Source organism: Biomphalaria glabrata, chromosome 8 (assembly GCF_947242115.1).
Source record: "Biomphalaria glabrata chromosome 8, xgBioGlab47.1, whole genome shotgun sequence".
Taxonomy (NCBI): domain Eukaryota; kingdom Metazoa; phylum Mollusca; class Gastropoda; family Planorbidae; genus Biomphalaria; species Biomphalaria glabrata.
In genome coordinates, this window is record NC_074718.1 from 32,792,656 (window position 1) to 32,808,606 (window position 15,951).

The window sequence follows — 15,951 nt, forward strand, 5'->3', positions numbered from 1 at the left end:
AATGTAAAACATCTGCCACTAATATAATTTATATATACTATAAATTAAATTCTTATATCGAGTCGCCCTACTTTTTTTTTTTATTCTTTAATACCAAATGCAATCTTTAGCAGATATTATTAAAGGAGCGAGGATTAATCGTTTTCATTCTACCGCCCCACCCATTTCCAGAGTTTATGTAATTTCACATGAATTTATCATAATTATCTTAAGAAAGACTTTGCATTGGAAAAGTTAAAATTCAAACGAAATTTTTCAGTATAAGAATCATGATTGAGATGAGTTCTAAACCGAAGAAAATATATTTATAGTCGCCTTTTCCCAACCTTTACTCAATCGGATATTTTTCTAGTTAAATAAATTTGGGACTATAACTCACAACTTATACTACAATGTTATTGAATATTATTTATCGAATAATTTTTTTTCGGCGGTGATCCTCAAAGCCAAAATCTAAATATGTCTGGTATCTTATATTTTCAAGGAACAAATCGGTTTTATTTGCAATGTATTAAGGGCCTATAAATTCAAATTTGAATATCTTTCAAGTACAATATTATTCAAAAGGTCCTTTTTTTTAATAGTATGAATAATGAGCTTAAGGTCAGGAGAATGCGTTTCTACAGTGAAAAATGCCAGAAAACGGTTTTGGCGTCGGGGCTTCGCCCCGAACTCCATTGATGAATAATAAGCGTAGATGTCAGAAGAATGCGTTTCTGCAGTAAAGAATACAAGAAAATGCTTTTAGCGTCGGGGCTTCGCCCCGAACTTCATTGATGAATAATAAGCTGTAGATGTCAGGAGAATGCGTTTCTGTAGTGAAGAATACAAGAAAATGCTTTTGTCGTCGGGGCTTCGTCCCGAACTTCATTAATGAATGATGAGCTGTAGATGTCAGGAGAATGCGTTTCTGCAGTGAAGAATGCAAGAAAACGCTTTTGGCGTCGGGGCTTCGCCATGAAATCCATTGATGAATAATAAGCTTTAGATGTCAGGAGAATACGTTTCTGCAGTGTAGAATACAAGAAAATGCTTTTGTCGTCGGGGCTTTGCCCCGAACTTCAATGATGAATGATGAGCTGTAGATGTCAGGAGAATGCTATTCTTCAGTGAAGAATGCAAGAAAACGCTTTTGGCGTCGAACTTTATTGATGAATGATGAGCTGTAGATGTCAGGAGAATGCGTTTCTGCAGTGAAGAATGCAAGAAAACGCTTTTGTCGTCGGGGCTTTGCCCCAAACCCCACTAGGGAACCTTATAGCGTTGCCCCACTTTTTCGCCGAAGGTTGAGAAATGCTGCTTTTTAAAATTCTCATATATATATATATATATGTATATATATATATATATATGTGTGTGTGTGTGTATGTGTGTGTGTGTGTGTGTTCTGTACACACGTTTATGCATAGGGTTAGGGTTTACTGGGCGTTAGGGTTAGGATTTGGAAAAAAATCGCCCCCCCCCCACTCCAAAGTTCTGGATCCGCTAGTGATCTAGACTTAGAGGACAGTGCGTAAAATGTTCTTGAACTTTAATTTAAAATGAAACTCTCTAATGAAAATACCCGAAAACGTTTTAGTCTGTTCAAGTTAAAGATTTTCTTGTTCTCTAGACAAATTTAAATTCTTTCCTTCTTTTTATACTTTACAAAATTAGAACGGTCAAATTACAATTTTCCCAGTGTGGCCAACGAGCTAGTAATTCTTTTACCAACGATATACATAAACTGCCAAATGTCTAGCAAAATCGTTAGAGCCGTTTTTGAGAATAGCGGTCCACCCACCATTTACCCACTTTTTCCCCACCCGTAAGTGTGGCTTCAGTTGAGGAATTGTAAAAATTGAGAATGCGTTTTCAAGAATGATGGAGGGAAAACAAAGAAAGATAGAAAGAAAGAGACAAATCGAAAGAAAATTAACAGTCAGAAAGAAAGAGACGGGGGGATAGGGAGAACTTGATGCTAGAAACATCATGATGTGCAATCATCAAGTAATTTATATAGGTCATGCTGGATTGTTTTTTCCTGGCCTTGTCATCTTGCTTGTTAGTATGTGTGAATGAGCACGGGTTGTGTGTGTGTTTGTTTAAGCATGTGTGTAACGGTCCACAGTCTCTATTCATCACTATGTTTAGACTTGTTTACGACTATCCTAAATGTCAAGAATAATAACATCTGTGTAATAATAACATCTGTGTACTTTACAGGGACTTAGCAGTAATCCTAGATCTGGACACTCTGGTTTGACTGGCATACTTTCTGAATTAATGACGGAGGCATTCCTCGCGATGGACAGTACCAGTAGATGGACAGACTAAGGCTCATAAAGATGGACAGACTACTTTTTTTGGTAGGCTAATAGGAATCTAAAGAACTAGAAGGGAAAAAAAAGATCATTTCTGAATATGACATGGTAGATTTCTGAAACAATGACTGATTATAGTTTTAAAAGATGAACAGAGCTTCTTTCCAAGAAAAAAATGGATTCGTGGTAAAAATATCGAGACTTGCTTTCCTATCAGTAATAGTTACTAAACACCGGACCCATTTGGGCTGCCTATGAGTTTGCTATGAAAACACGAACTCTTTTTGTTATCTGGTTATTTAATCTAAAGGTTTATTCTCATATAAAACATTGTTACTTTAGAAAAAAAAAGGCGGCACGGAGGACTGTATGTTTTGCATTTAAACATTAATCCAATTGGACATATGCATGCTTTTAGAACGAGGCTTTTAGAGACTCCTCACATTCAACTGGAAAAGAAAAGCTTAGCCAAGAGGAAGAAAAATCGAAACGAGGCTGGGATGATTTTACCAACCAGAGATGCTCAACATTACAAATCATAAAATACTCTTCAGGATAGTTTGAAAGTTATGTTTCAAAATTTAAAATATGTATATGTTATATATTCCTATTATTATACCTGTTGTACTATTATTTACAAAATCCCACATATTTTAACAATACCACTTCATGTGAACATAATGACAGATATATTGAAGCCAGTCTTGCTTTTAGACATCTCAGTCTAGTGGTTCCTATACCTTAATACATCTAATTTGACATCTAATTGGCTGGGACAGAGTCTATGTTTTAGCGGCGCGCTTGGCGAAGCTGACTAATGCCCTCGGATCATTAGTTCGTTTACTGGGCTACAACAGAGTTAGGGATTACACTTTTAGATAGCTCGAAGTATGTGTTTATTTTAGGGTACTGAACATTCCATTAGGTTTTCCATTTCTGATTTTGGAAGCTGAGTTTCTGAGTGACCAACGCTTGATGCAAAAAAAAATTAAACAAAAATAAAATATAGCATTGGTACGTTGTCACGTAAAAGACAAGAAGATAGGTGTTTAAATGGCATGTAATAGACAAGAAGACAGATGTGTTTTAGACATGTAACAGACAAGAAGACAGATGTGTTTATGGCATGTAACACACAAGTAGACAGATGTGTTTATGACATGTAACAGACAAGAAGACAGATGTGTTTATGGCATGTAACACACAAGTAGACAGGTATTTTTATGACATGTAACAGACAAGTAGACAGGTGTGTGAATGACATGTAACAGACAAGTAGACAGGTGTGTGAATGACATGTAACAGACAAGAAGACAGGTGTGTGAATGACATGTAACAGACAAGAAGACAGTTGAGTTTATGACATGCAATACACAAGTAGACAGGTGTCTAAAGGATATTTGAATGAACATGTGGGTGAGAAAAGAGTAATGGAGAGGAAGAAAACGAAGAAAATAGAGAGCAGACGACGAGGCAAAGAAACGAAGAAATATAAATCTCAACGAAGTTATTAAAAGAAAACCTGAAAATGTCACTTATATCCTGTATTAAAACTTTGTCACTCTTTAGTTTGTCTTCGTAAAGTAAGTAAAGTTTCCCCTTTCAGACCTTGCGATCTATGGGGCAGATGATGTAAAGGTCATCTGTTTCTGCTGCCCACGGTTAACGAGCAGGGTATCGTGTGGTCAGCACAACTGCCAACCGCCTTTACTTTTCCCCAACTAATGCCAGGTAACCCATTAGAGCTGGGTGGACTCAGAGGCGCCCTGAAAGCCCAGTCTTCACCAGGATTCGAACCCGGAACCCTCGGTTCGGAAGCCAAGCGCTTAACCACTCAGCCACCACATATCATATTTATTGTGTTTTACTTTACGGTAAAAATGCTGCCTATTCTACTTAGCTGCCTATTCTACTTACTTTTCTTTTCTATTGATTCACAGCATCAACAAAGACATGCTTGTTGATTTGCATTGTTTTTTTTTGTTGTTGTTTTTGTTGTAGCGGAAGGAGGTAGGGCGGTTGAAAAGATATCTTTCTCTTCCGCGCCATTGATTCGTCAGCTCTATTCACAACACATTGCATCCATTGTTAACTAATAGTTGAATACCGCATGAATCTTCCCTTATCAGACAATCACTGAGGAATAAAATGTAGAGCAAGAGAACCCAAACTAGTTATTAGGGATAAAACATACAACCAGCTGAATGCGTAATGGTCCATTTTATAAGTTTTACTTGTGGCGCAGTATGAACTAATGTATACAAGTTTTTCTCAATGTCTTAAGTACGGTCAATTATGCAGGGACATAATACTGAGGTCATTTTCTGGCGCATTAATTTGCAGTCGACGATTGCGTGGGGGAACTTTATACTGACACATGAGATACTAAAAAAAAGCATTTGCTACAGGCATCTTGCTGAATGTATAATTGTCTTCTCTGGTACTGCACTGAGATGCTATATACCAGACACATAGCTCTAGTCACATGCAAAGAAGAAGAAATGAGTTAGCTAGCGCCACGTCCTCGCCTATTTAGGCGTGTAGAAGACGTCTTCTTCCTCTTCTTTGTACTTGTAAGTCCATTGATTTGTTTTATTCGAAACATGATGTAACATTCGAGTCGAGTGCCATACCTCCCCCTGACATCAACTATTGTACTCAATACATAGAAACATTCGAGTCGAGTGCCATACCTCTCCCTGACATCAACTATTGTACTCAATACATAGAAACATTCGAGTCGAGTGCCATACCTCCCCCTGACATCAACTATTGTACTCAATACATAGAAACATTCGAGTCGAGTGCCATACCTCCCCCTGACATCAACTATTGTACTCAATACATAGAAACATTCGAGTCGAGTGCCATACCTCCCCCTGACATCAACTATTGTACTCAATACATAGAAACATTCGAGTCGAGTGCCATACCTCCCCCTGACATCAACTATTGTACTCAATACATAGAAACATTCGAGTCGAGTGCCATACCTCCCCCTGACATGTGCCTTGGATACTAACTGGAACAGTAGCGTATGTAAAGTAACCCTAAAACAAACTTAAGATCCCAAAAAAAGTTGCCCATTTCTATGAAAGTATTACTATTTCATGGATCTAGGTCATATAGCCATGTTTACACGAGATATGACCGAAAGGATCTAGATCTAATTTTAAGAACTGCACTTTGCAAAATATAGCTTTTTAATTTGACACATGGAAATACAAAATATAGTCCATTTATTTCACTATTTAATAAAACGAACCTTCAAACTTATGTTTCAAAAGCATTTTTACATAAATTCGTTCCTTATATCTGCGAATTCAGACATCCTGACGTACTTTATATCTCATTCATTGCTAGCTTGTGAAATTTATCAACAAATCGGGTTTCGCATTTTCCATTTTCGCAAAACAACTTTTATTATCGTGAAGAAAAACTTGAAAGGAACATTAGCTAAGTTCGACATAGATATAAATCCAATCCTCTAGATTAGTAACACACAAAATGAAGGCCCGCATGCGCGCGTAATATCCGGTTAGTAATATATAGATCTACATAATAGTATCTAGATTCTAGATCTAGATTTAAATATATTTAGGCCTACGAGCAATAGTTTTTATTTTTAAAAATAGGTTTCGGTCGATAGCTATTTTAATAGCTCAAATGCTCCATTCATACTATTTTTACATTCACATTCGCTTTACTTATAACATTATTGTTTAATTGTTGATACACTATATCAATGACTATATCAGTGATAAGCAAATTAAGACCCGCGGGCCGCAGGTAATATATGACTAGTTAAAGAATATTATCAGAAGAAATGTGAATCACAGCAATCTGCACTTTGTTCGCTCTTAACGTTCTTTAAACAATAAGGCAATAAGCAATAGTTAGCGAGGGAAAAAAAAATTAGATGAAGAAACATGGTCATAATTAATTAATTGTGTTTGATATTGGAAAGAAATAATTCTATACTATTGAGATATATGTGCAGTTCTTTCCCTTTATACGCTTTCTTTTTTTTTATGTATCTTTTATTTCGCTTGTTAGACTATTTTGGCGTCCCTTTTGCTTTCATTCTGTTGTTTTTTTCTATTACCATTTTGTGTGTGTGTCCTCCTCAATCTTCTTTTACCTAATTGTCACGTTCGTGGTTTTGTACTACAGTATTGAGATATTATTATAAGCCTGACATTCCCTCTAGGACCTTGTCTTGACGGCTAAGTTTTGACGGATCGATTACCTCTAGTACTTCACAAGTCTCGGAAACATATCTCTAGGCGGTGTTCTTTCTTACAAGAATTTTGTCGCCTAATTCTCTTCGGGGGATTTTTCTTCTTCTTATCTTGGGGAATAAGATGACACAAGGTCAAGGCAACCCTCTACTATGAGTGGTCTAAAGACGTTTCGTTACTTCAAATTTGGATGAAGTTTTGTGGGCCTCCTTCAGCATGGTTCATCTCCTGCAACACTTTGTCACGTGGTTGTGTAGTCTTCTTCTCGAGAGACATTTCCATTCTCATATGTCGCAGGCTGAGGTGACATTCACTTTGGTGGTATTTCGCGTGGCACTGTTTTCTTCCAGAACTGAGGCCTCCGCACTCCATAGATTTATTTGTCCCCATTTATCTACACAAAGCATATCAACAAATGCCTAGATGACGAGGTAGACTTCTACACAAAGCATATCAACAAATGCCTAGATGACGAGGTAGACTTCTACACAAATCATATCAACAAATGCCTAGATGACGAGGTAGACTTCTACACAAAGCATATCAACAAATGCCTAGATGACGAGGTAGACTTCTACACAAAGCATATCAACAAATGTCTAGATGACGAGGTAGACTTCTACACAAAGCATATCAACAAATGCCTAGATGACGAGGTAGACTTCTACACAAATCATATCAACAAATGCCTAGATGACGAGGTAGACTTCTACACAAAGCATATCAACAAATGCCTAGATGACGAGGTAGACTTCTACACAAAGCATATCAACAAATGTCTAGATGACGAGGTAGACTTCTACACAAATCATATCAACAAATGTCTAGATGACGAGGTAGACTTCTACACAAAGCATATCAACAAATGTCTAGATGACGAGTAGACTTCTACACAAAGCATATCAACAAATGCCTAGATGACGAGGTAGACTTCTACACAAAGCATATCAACAAATGCCTAGATGACGAGGTAGACTTCTACACAAAGCATATCAACAAATGCCTAGATGACGAGGTAGACTTCTACACAAAGCATATCAACAAATGCCTAGATGACGAGGTAGACTTCTACACAAAGCATATCAACAAATGCCTAGATGACGAGGTAGACTTCTACACAAAGCATATCAACAAATGCCTAGATGACGAGGTAGACTTCTACACAAATCATATCAACAAATGCCTAGATGACGAGGTAGACTTCTACACAAATCATATCAACAAATGCCTAGATGACGAGGTAGACTTCTACACAAATCATATCAACAAATGTCTAGATGACGAGGTAGACTTCTACACAAATCATATCAACAAATGCCTAGATGACGAGGTAGACTTCTACACAAAGCATATCAACAAATGCCTAGATGACGAGGTAGACTTCTACACAAAGCATATCAACAAATGCCTAGATGACGAGGTAGACTTCTACACAAAGCATATCAACAAATGCCTAGATGACGAGGTAGACTTCTACACAAAGCATATCAACAAATGCCTAGATGACGAGATAGACTTCTACACAAATCATATCAACAAATGCCTAGATGACGAGGTAGACTTCTACACAAATCATATCAACAAATGCCTAGATGACGAGGTAGACTTCTACACAAAGCATATCAACAAATGCCTAGATGACGAGGTAGACTTCTACACAAATCATATCAACAAATGCCTAGATGACGAGGTAGACTTCTACACAAATCATATCAACAAATGCCTAGATGACGAGGTAGACTTCTACACAAATCATATCAACAAATGCCTAGATGACGAGGTAGACTTCCGTGTGTTGTACGAGCCAGTGCTGCTTTTGGCAAACTTCAAAAACAGGCGGAGAAGACTCAGCATATTTACAAAACTGAAAGACTGCAATGCTGTAGTCCTCCCTTCACTCTAATATCCATCAGGGTACAGGACCTAATATTCCCGCCACATCAAAAAGATTAACTCCTTCAACCTACGCTAAGGAAAATTAATTAAGTCAACTAGTTTGACCACATATTAGACGTTGTTATCACATACAAACAGTATCCACGCCACTGCAAAAAGATCCCGATTTCGATGTAATCCGTATGTCAGAAACTCGCCTTCCAAAACGACTTCTTTATGAGGAGCTGTGTGCAGGACATCATTAATAGCTCCCTCAAGAAGTGTTTGCAGTGTAAGTTTTGTCTTATAATTTTGGATGCAGGCTTGTCTAAGGGTGTGGTCTATTCGTCTCCAGTGTCGCTGTAGGATATCTACTTCCATGGGCTGCTGCTTTATTATATGCTTTAGTTCCTCCTTTAAGATCTTGTCTGGCCACAACGGATCTTAAGAACCTTCCTGAGGCATGTATTTCTCTGAATCCCCAGGTAGTAGCTCTAACTTTCTGTTCTAGCACAACGCTTTACGTTTCTAGTGTCTTCTGTAGATTCTTTTTGTGCTTCAGCTTTGGCTGCTCTTGTTTAACTGCTGTTCACGTCTGCTTTCTTCTCTTTCCTTGATCTTGAGAAGCGGCTCTGCTGAGATCCATTTCTTTTTGGATGTATGACATGGGACTCAGTACTGTTCGCTATGTGTTTCTTCATTTGTTTCAGCTGTTCGTTATGTGTTTCTTCATATGTTTCAACTGTTTGTTATGTGTTTCTTCGTTTGTTTCAGCTGTTTGTTATGTGTTTCTTCATTTGTTTCAGCTGTTTGTTATGTGTTTCTTCATATGTTTCAGTTTGTTATGTGTTTCTTCATGTTTCAACTGTTCGCTATGTGTTTCTTCATTTGTTTCAGCTGTTTGTTATGTGTTTCTTCATGTTTCAACTGTTCGTTATGTGTTTCTTCATTTGTTTCAGCTGTTTGTTATGTGTTTCTTCATATGTTTCAACTGTTTGTTATGTGTTTCTTCATTTGTTTCAACTGTTTCTTAGGTGTTTCTTCATTTCTTTTAGCTGTTTATTAAGTGTTTCTTCATTTGTTTCAACTGCTTGTTATTTGTTCTTTATCTGTTTCAGCTGTTTGTTGTTTTTTTTTATTCATGTGTTTCAACTGTTTGTTATGTGTTTCTTCATACGTTTTAACTGCTATATTCTTCTACGCTTATTTCCATCTCGCGCGCTCGTGTTTTCAGTGTGGTTTAAAATAACTATTGATTTGTTTTACTTTTTAAAATCGATACTTCGATGACAGTTCAGAGATAAATTTAGATTCAAATTAGGTAAGCTTAAAGAGACTTTGTTCCATTCCAGAAATAGACGTGTGATGTCATGTCGTGGATAATAAGCCGGTATCTATTTTTTGACAATAATGTTTTTTTAAAGACTATTTCTAGAAATGCGTTTCTGTTTGAATCTTCCATGTCATGTCTGTCTATGGCAACAGTCAAGCATGACTTTGTTTGTGTGTGTGTGTCACTTTCATATAAAATATAAATATAAAAAATATCAACTATCGGTTTACATTGTACACTGCTATTTATGTTACTATCGCTATGACTGCCGCATCATTCAGGATGCTGATACATACCTTTAGAGCTTTGTTCCACCTCATTTGTAGACATGTCAGTGGTGAGGTGTTGTGGACGGCCGTTGACTTGTAGCACCAAACTGCTGGTAGACAGCCAACCCGCTGTAGACAACTTAAATCACTTCTTTGTGAAGACTATTAGGTCTCTACCTTTTATTGCAATATGGACGAATTCAACTTCAGATGAAATGCAATAAATCTAGTAGACTTTAGTAATACTATAAAATGGTATTTTAAATGGAGTTTTCAAATTTGAGTTATTGACATATTTAAATTCTAAGTAAAATGTTGTAATAGTAAACATTTTACCATTTTGTATTTAAATGCTTAGAAACATTTATATTTAATAACTAAGACAGTAAATTCTTAACATCTCAAAAAAAACGGGGTTCTTTGATATTTTGATTTTAGGTTAGGCATACGTCACTTCCCTCAACAATACTGAAAGGGAAACTAGATTTGACCAATTGTATCACTTCATTCTTACAGTAGCTGTTAGGCTGTTAGGCTTGATGACGGCCTAGTCCAGAACTATGGTGCAGTTATTTATAGATACACTACACTTAAAGAGACAAATAAAAATGCAGTTTTTTGGATTATGGGTGATTTCAACCTACCTGATATAAATTGGAAAACACTAACCATAGATAAACACCAAAACCTTAAGGACATAAATGAGCTTTTCATAGAAACTTTACACAACCTAAGTTTAGATCAAATCATTAAAAAGCCAACTAGATTAAACAACACATTAGATCTCTTCTTAACCAACAGACCTGGATTAGTAGTTGATTATGATATTATCCCTGGTCTATCAGACCATGAGATCATAAAAATACACAGTCAGATAAAAGCAGTAGCCAATACAAAACCCAAAAGAAAAATATTACTCTGGAATAAATGTAACCTAACACAACTACACCAAGCTGCATTAAACTTTCAACAAACATTCTTATCAGAAAAAGACATTAACCAACCAGTCGATGACCTCTGGAATTTCATTAAAAACCATCTTAAAAGCATTATAGAAAATCATATACCAACTAAATACACACCAAACAAAATAAATAAATGCTGGTTTAATAATAGACTAAAGAAGCTTTGTAAACAGAAGGAAAAACTATATAGAAAATTTAAAGAAATTAATGCAGAAAGAGTTTACAAAAAGTATATAAAAATTAAACACTTAACCCAAAAAGTAAGCAGACAGCTGCAGAGTGAATACATAAACAATGTAATATCTAAAGATAACAACAAAAACCTATGGTCATACATTAAGTCTAAGAAAATGGAAACAACAGGCGTAGCGCCATTAAAAGATGAACATAACATAATACATAATGATAATGAAACTAAAGCAAACATCCTAAACAAATACTTTGCATCAGCATTCTCAGCCCCAGGAGACAAAGACATATTACTGAATTTGAACCAAGTAGACAACATAGAAGATATAGTAGTACAAGAAAATGGAATTCAAAAACTATTAGCCAACACCAAACCAAATAAAGCTTCTGGACCTGATGGTATTCCAGCTAGATTACTCAAAGAACTAAGTAATGAGCTAGCCCCAGTGTTCAAAATACTCTTTCAGGCTTTACTTAACCAGGGCAGAGTACCAAAGGACTGGAAAGAAGCTAATGTCACCCCCCTATTTAAAAAAGGAGAAAAATCTGACCCAGGAAACTACAGACCAGTATCACTTACCAGCATCACATGTAAAATCCTAGAACACATAATATGTAGCAACATCATAAACCACTTAGACAAACATAATGTCCTCACACCATACCAACATGGCTTTAGGAAATATAGATCATGTGAAACACAACTAATAGGACTAATTGATGATTTCTCAAAAGGTTTAGATAATAGTGAACAAATAGATGCTATCTTACTAGATTTTTCTAAGGCTTTTGACAAAGTTCACCACCATAGTTTGCTTAAAAAATTAAAATATTTCGGCATTAATGGTCCACTGCATCAGTGGATTAAAGACTTTCTGATAGGGAGAGAACAAACTGTAATAATAAATGGCTCTAAATCAACACCGATAACAGTAAACTCAGGTGTACCTCAAGGAACAGTCTTGGGTCCACTACTATTTTTAATTTACATAAATGATTTACCAAATTGCATTACTTCAGGAACAAAAGTCAGATTATTTGCAGACGATTGCATAATATATAGAACAATAAAAACAACACAAGACACAGATATTTTACAAAGAGAATTAGATGAATTACAGAAATGGGAATCAAATTGGAGCATGTCTTTCCACCCAGAAAAATGTCAGTTGTTAAGAGTAACAAAAAAACTAAAACAAATTAATTCCACTTATCTTATTCATGGCAAACCAGTAACACAGACTAAAAACGCAAAATACCTAGGTGTTATAATAAATGAAAAACTGTCATGGAATCCACATATTGATGAAACTACAAAAAAATCAAACAAAGCATTAGGATTTATTAAAAGAAATTTCTATAAATCAAATAAGAACATAAAACTAAAATGTTATTTAACCTTGGTTAGGCCAATAATAGAATATGCATCCTCTGTTTGGGACCCCTCAACTCAAGAAAACATTAAGAAACTGGAACAGACACAAAATAGAGCAGTGAGATTCATAACTAAAGAATATTCACATTTGGCTAGAGTAACACCTTTAGTAAAATCACTAAATTTAGAAAGCCTTCAGGACAGAAGGCTCAAAAGTAAAGTAGCAATCATACATAAAACACTGAACCATAACAGACACAAAATAGAGCAGTGAGATTCATAACTAAAGAATATTCACATTTGGCTAGAGTAACACCTTTAGTAAAATCACTAAATTTAGAAAGCCTTCAGGACAGAAGGCTCAAAAGTAAAGTAGCAATCATACATAAAACACTGAACCATAATCTTCAAATACAAAAACAAAATTTAATAAAATACTCTGAAAGACACAAAGATAAAGGCACATTCCTCGTCCCATATGCTAGGACAAATTTGTACAAATACTCCTTCTTCCCTAGTGTTATTAGAGCATGGAATGGGTTGCCTGAGCTAGCCAGGAAAACCAGTGACGGCAGAATTTAAGTCATTGGTTAATATGCATGACTAAATGCATGACGCGTAGGACGTAATCATCTTCTTTTTTTAAAGTAACGTCTGTATTATATAAGATAAGATAAGATAAGATAGATTTAAAAGCATTAGGACAACCAACTTGAGAAAAAAAAGTCACATTTTCGTCTAAGCCCCTCCCTGTCCTAAGAAGTAAAAAGATCGCAGGTCTGACAGATCCGAACAAAGTGGTCAGTGTAAGGCCAGTTCAGACTACGTGTAGTCGGTCATGACAAGACAACCAAGCGACAGTGTTTGTTGTGTGTTGAGTGGTCAGGCGAGAAGATACATACTACCGTGGTTAGTCAACCATGTAAATCTCCCTGAACACGCATTTTTTGCTTTGCTTACAAGATCTAGATCTAACTGCTTAGACGAAGATATATTTCTTTTACGAGAATTTAAACGTTACTGTAAAGGTTTTCCGTTATACAGTAAGTCAATAGATTAAATTAATAGGCATGTGTGACATGGGCGTAGCCGGGGGGGGGGGGGTTCTTGGGGTTCAAACCCCCCCCCCCCCCCGAAATGAAATCCCCCCCCCCCCCCCTGTGGGGGAGGGGACGGAATTAAGTGACTGATTTTTGCTTTCATTTTGTTTATTTTAGGTGAGATTTTAATACTAAATCATCACTTACCACAGCACAGCCGAGGCAGTTTTGAGTTAAAAACCCTCTACCAGGGGGTTTTGAGTTTAAATCCCTCTACCAGGGGGTTTTAAGATTTTAAAAACCCCTATCAGGGGGGCTTTGAGTTTAAAACCCCCTACAGGGTGTTTTGAATTTTAAACCCCCTACCAGAGGTTTTTGCAGTTAAATCCCCCTCTTCTATAAAACAAAACAAAAAAAATGCAAACAACAATCCACAAATTCCAACAGCACAGTTGAGGAAGATTTTGATTTTAAAACCCCATCCAAAATTTACGATAACCCCATCTTCAATATAAAAAAAGCAAATTACACACTAAAAATTCTATGAGCGTAGCCAAAGGGTTTTGAGTTTAACCCCCCTCCCCCTTCCAGTTGGGGTTTGAAGCTAAAAAGTACCTCTTCAAAATAAAAAAAAAGCAAATTACACACTATAAAATCTATGAGCGTAGCCAAAGGTGTTTTGAGTTTAAATCCCCCTCCTCCAGATGGCTTTTTCTTTCAAGTTTAAAACCCCTCCAGATGGTTTTGAGTTTAAAATTCCCCTACAGAGCGTTTAGAGTTGAAAACCTCTCTCTTCAATATTATTTTAAAGCAAACTAGTCACCAAATTCTATGATCTTAGCTAAATGGGGTTTTGAATTAAAAACAAAACAATAAAAAACCCAGAGATTTTTTAGTTTAAAACCCCTCAACAGATGATTTGACGAAAAAACGTTCCTTTTCGATATAAAATCTAAAGCGAAATACAGGCATGTAATTCCAAGAGCGTAGTCAAGAAAGATTACAAATTTATACCAGTGGCTTGGGCTCCATTAATTAAGTGTGAATAGTCTTCTGCCGAAATTGAAAATCATTAAATGTGTCTCAACAAAGATGGCTAAGACAGATTTTAGGAGTAAGTCAGTCATAGAGATCGGGTCTAAATCAAAGAAATCATATGCCGAACTGGGAGTCAAATCCTTAGTAAGGTTGTGACAGAGCATCGCATGAGGTTTTGCGGGACATGTTTTCCGACAAAATGAATTACGCAAAATAAGAGTTGCGGAAACAGCTTGCCGGAAAATGCGCCGAACGGCGCGAGAGGGTCTAAGTCAGTAAGAATAGCACATTAGGTTTTTGAAATAAAACTTTTTAATAGCAAGATAATGCACTGTAGATACCTCAGAATATGCATTTTGTTGGCTTTCAATACCAGAAATAGTGCTCGGCGGCGGGGCTTCGCCCCGCGCTGGGGGAGCGCTGCGAACTCCCCCGGACCCACTTGCTAGTAAGGGCGGGGAGTCTACAATAAACAATAAACGTCTTCCGAAAGGGTCAGAATGTAATAAAGATTAATTATGTACACACACACATATATATATATAATTTTTTTTCGCGGGGGGGGGGGATTGGGGGGGGGGGCTCAAAACCCTCCCCGAAAAAAAATCCTGTCTACACCCATGATGTGTGACGTCACATAGAAACCCGGTGAAAGTCTGACCGTTTTGGATGCGCAGGACAATTACGTCAGAAAAATATCAATTACTAAGTTATTATTGCAAATAAAACAAAATAATAATATATTCATTATCTGTAGATCAATTTAGGACGTAATCATCTTCTTTTTTGAAGTAACGTCTGTATTATATAAGATAAGATAAGATAGATTTAAAAGCATTAGGACAACCAACTTGAGAAAAAAAGTCACATTTTCGTCTCAGCCCCTCCCTGTCCTAAGAAGTAAAAAGATCGCAGGTCTGACAGATCCGAACAAAGTGGTCAGTGTAAGGCCAGTTCAGACTACGTGTAGTCGGTCATGACAAGATTATATCAGCAAAAAAGGGCAGCAAAGATTACGACTACTAAGAAAACTGTCCTCGTTTAATGTTAGCGAAAAGGCCTTTGCTATGTTTTATCACGCTCACATCTGCAATATTTTAAGTTTCAATATCACTGCCTGGTATGGCAATCTGAGCATTAAAAATAAAAATAAACTTAATAGAATCCTAAATGCTGCTGGCAAAATCATTGGCAAAAAACAAACCCCATTTGGGCAGTTGTTTGAGACAAACATCTATAAAAAAGCTAACAAGATCCTCGAAATAAAGAATCACCCTTTGTGTCAGGACTTTGTGATTTTACCATAACAAAAGAGATACAAGA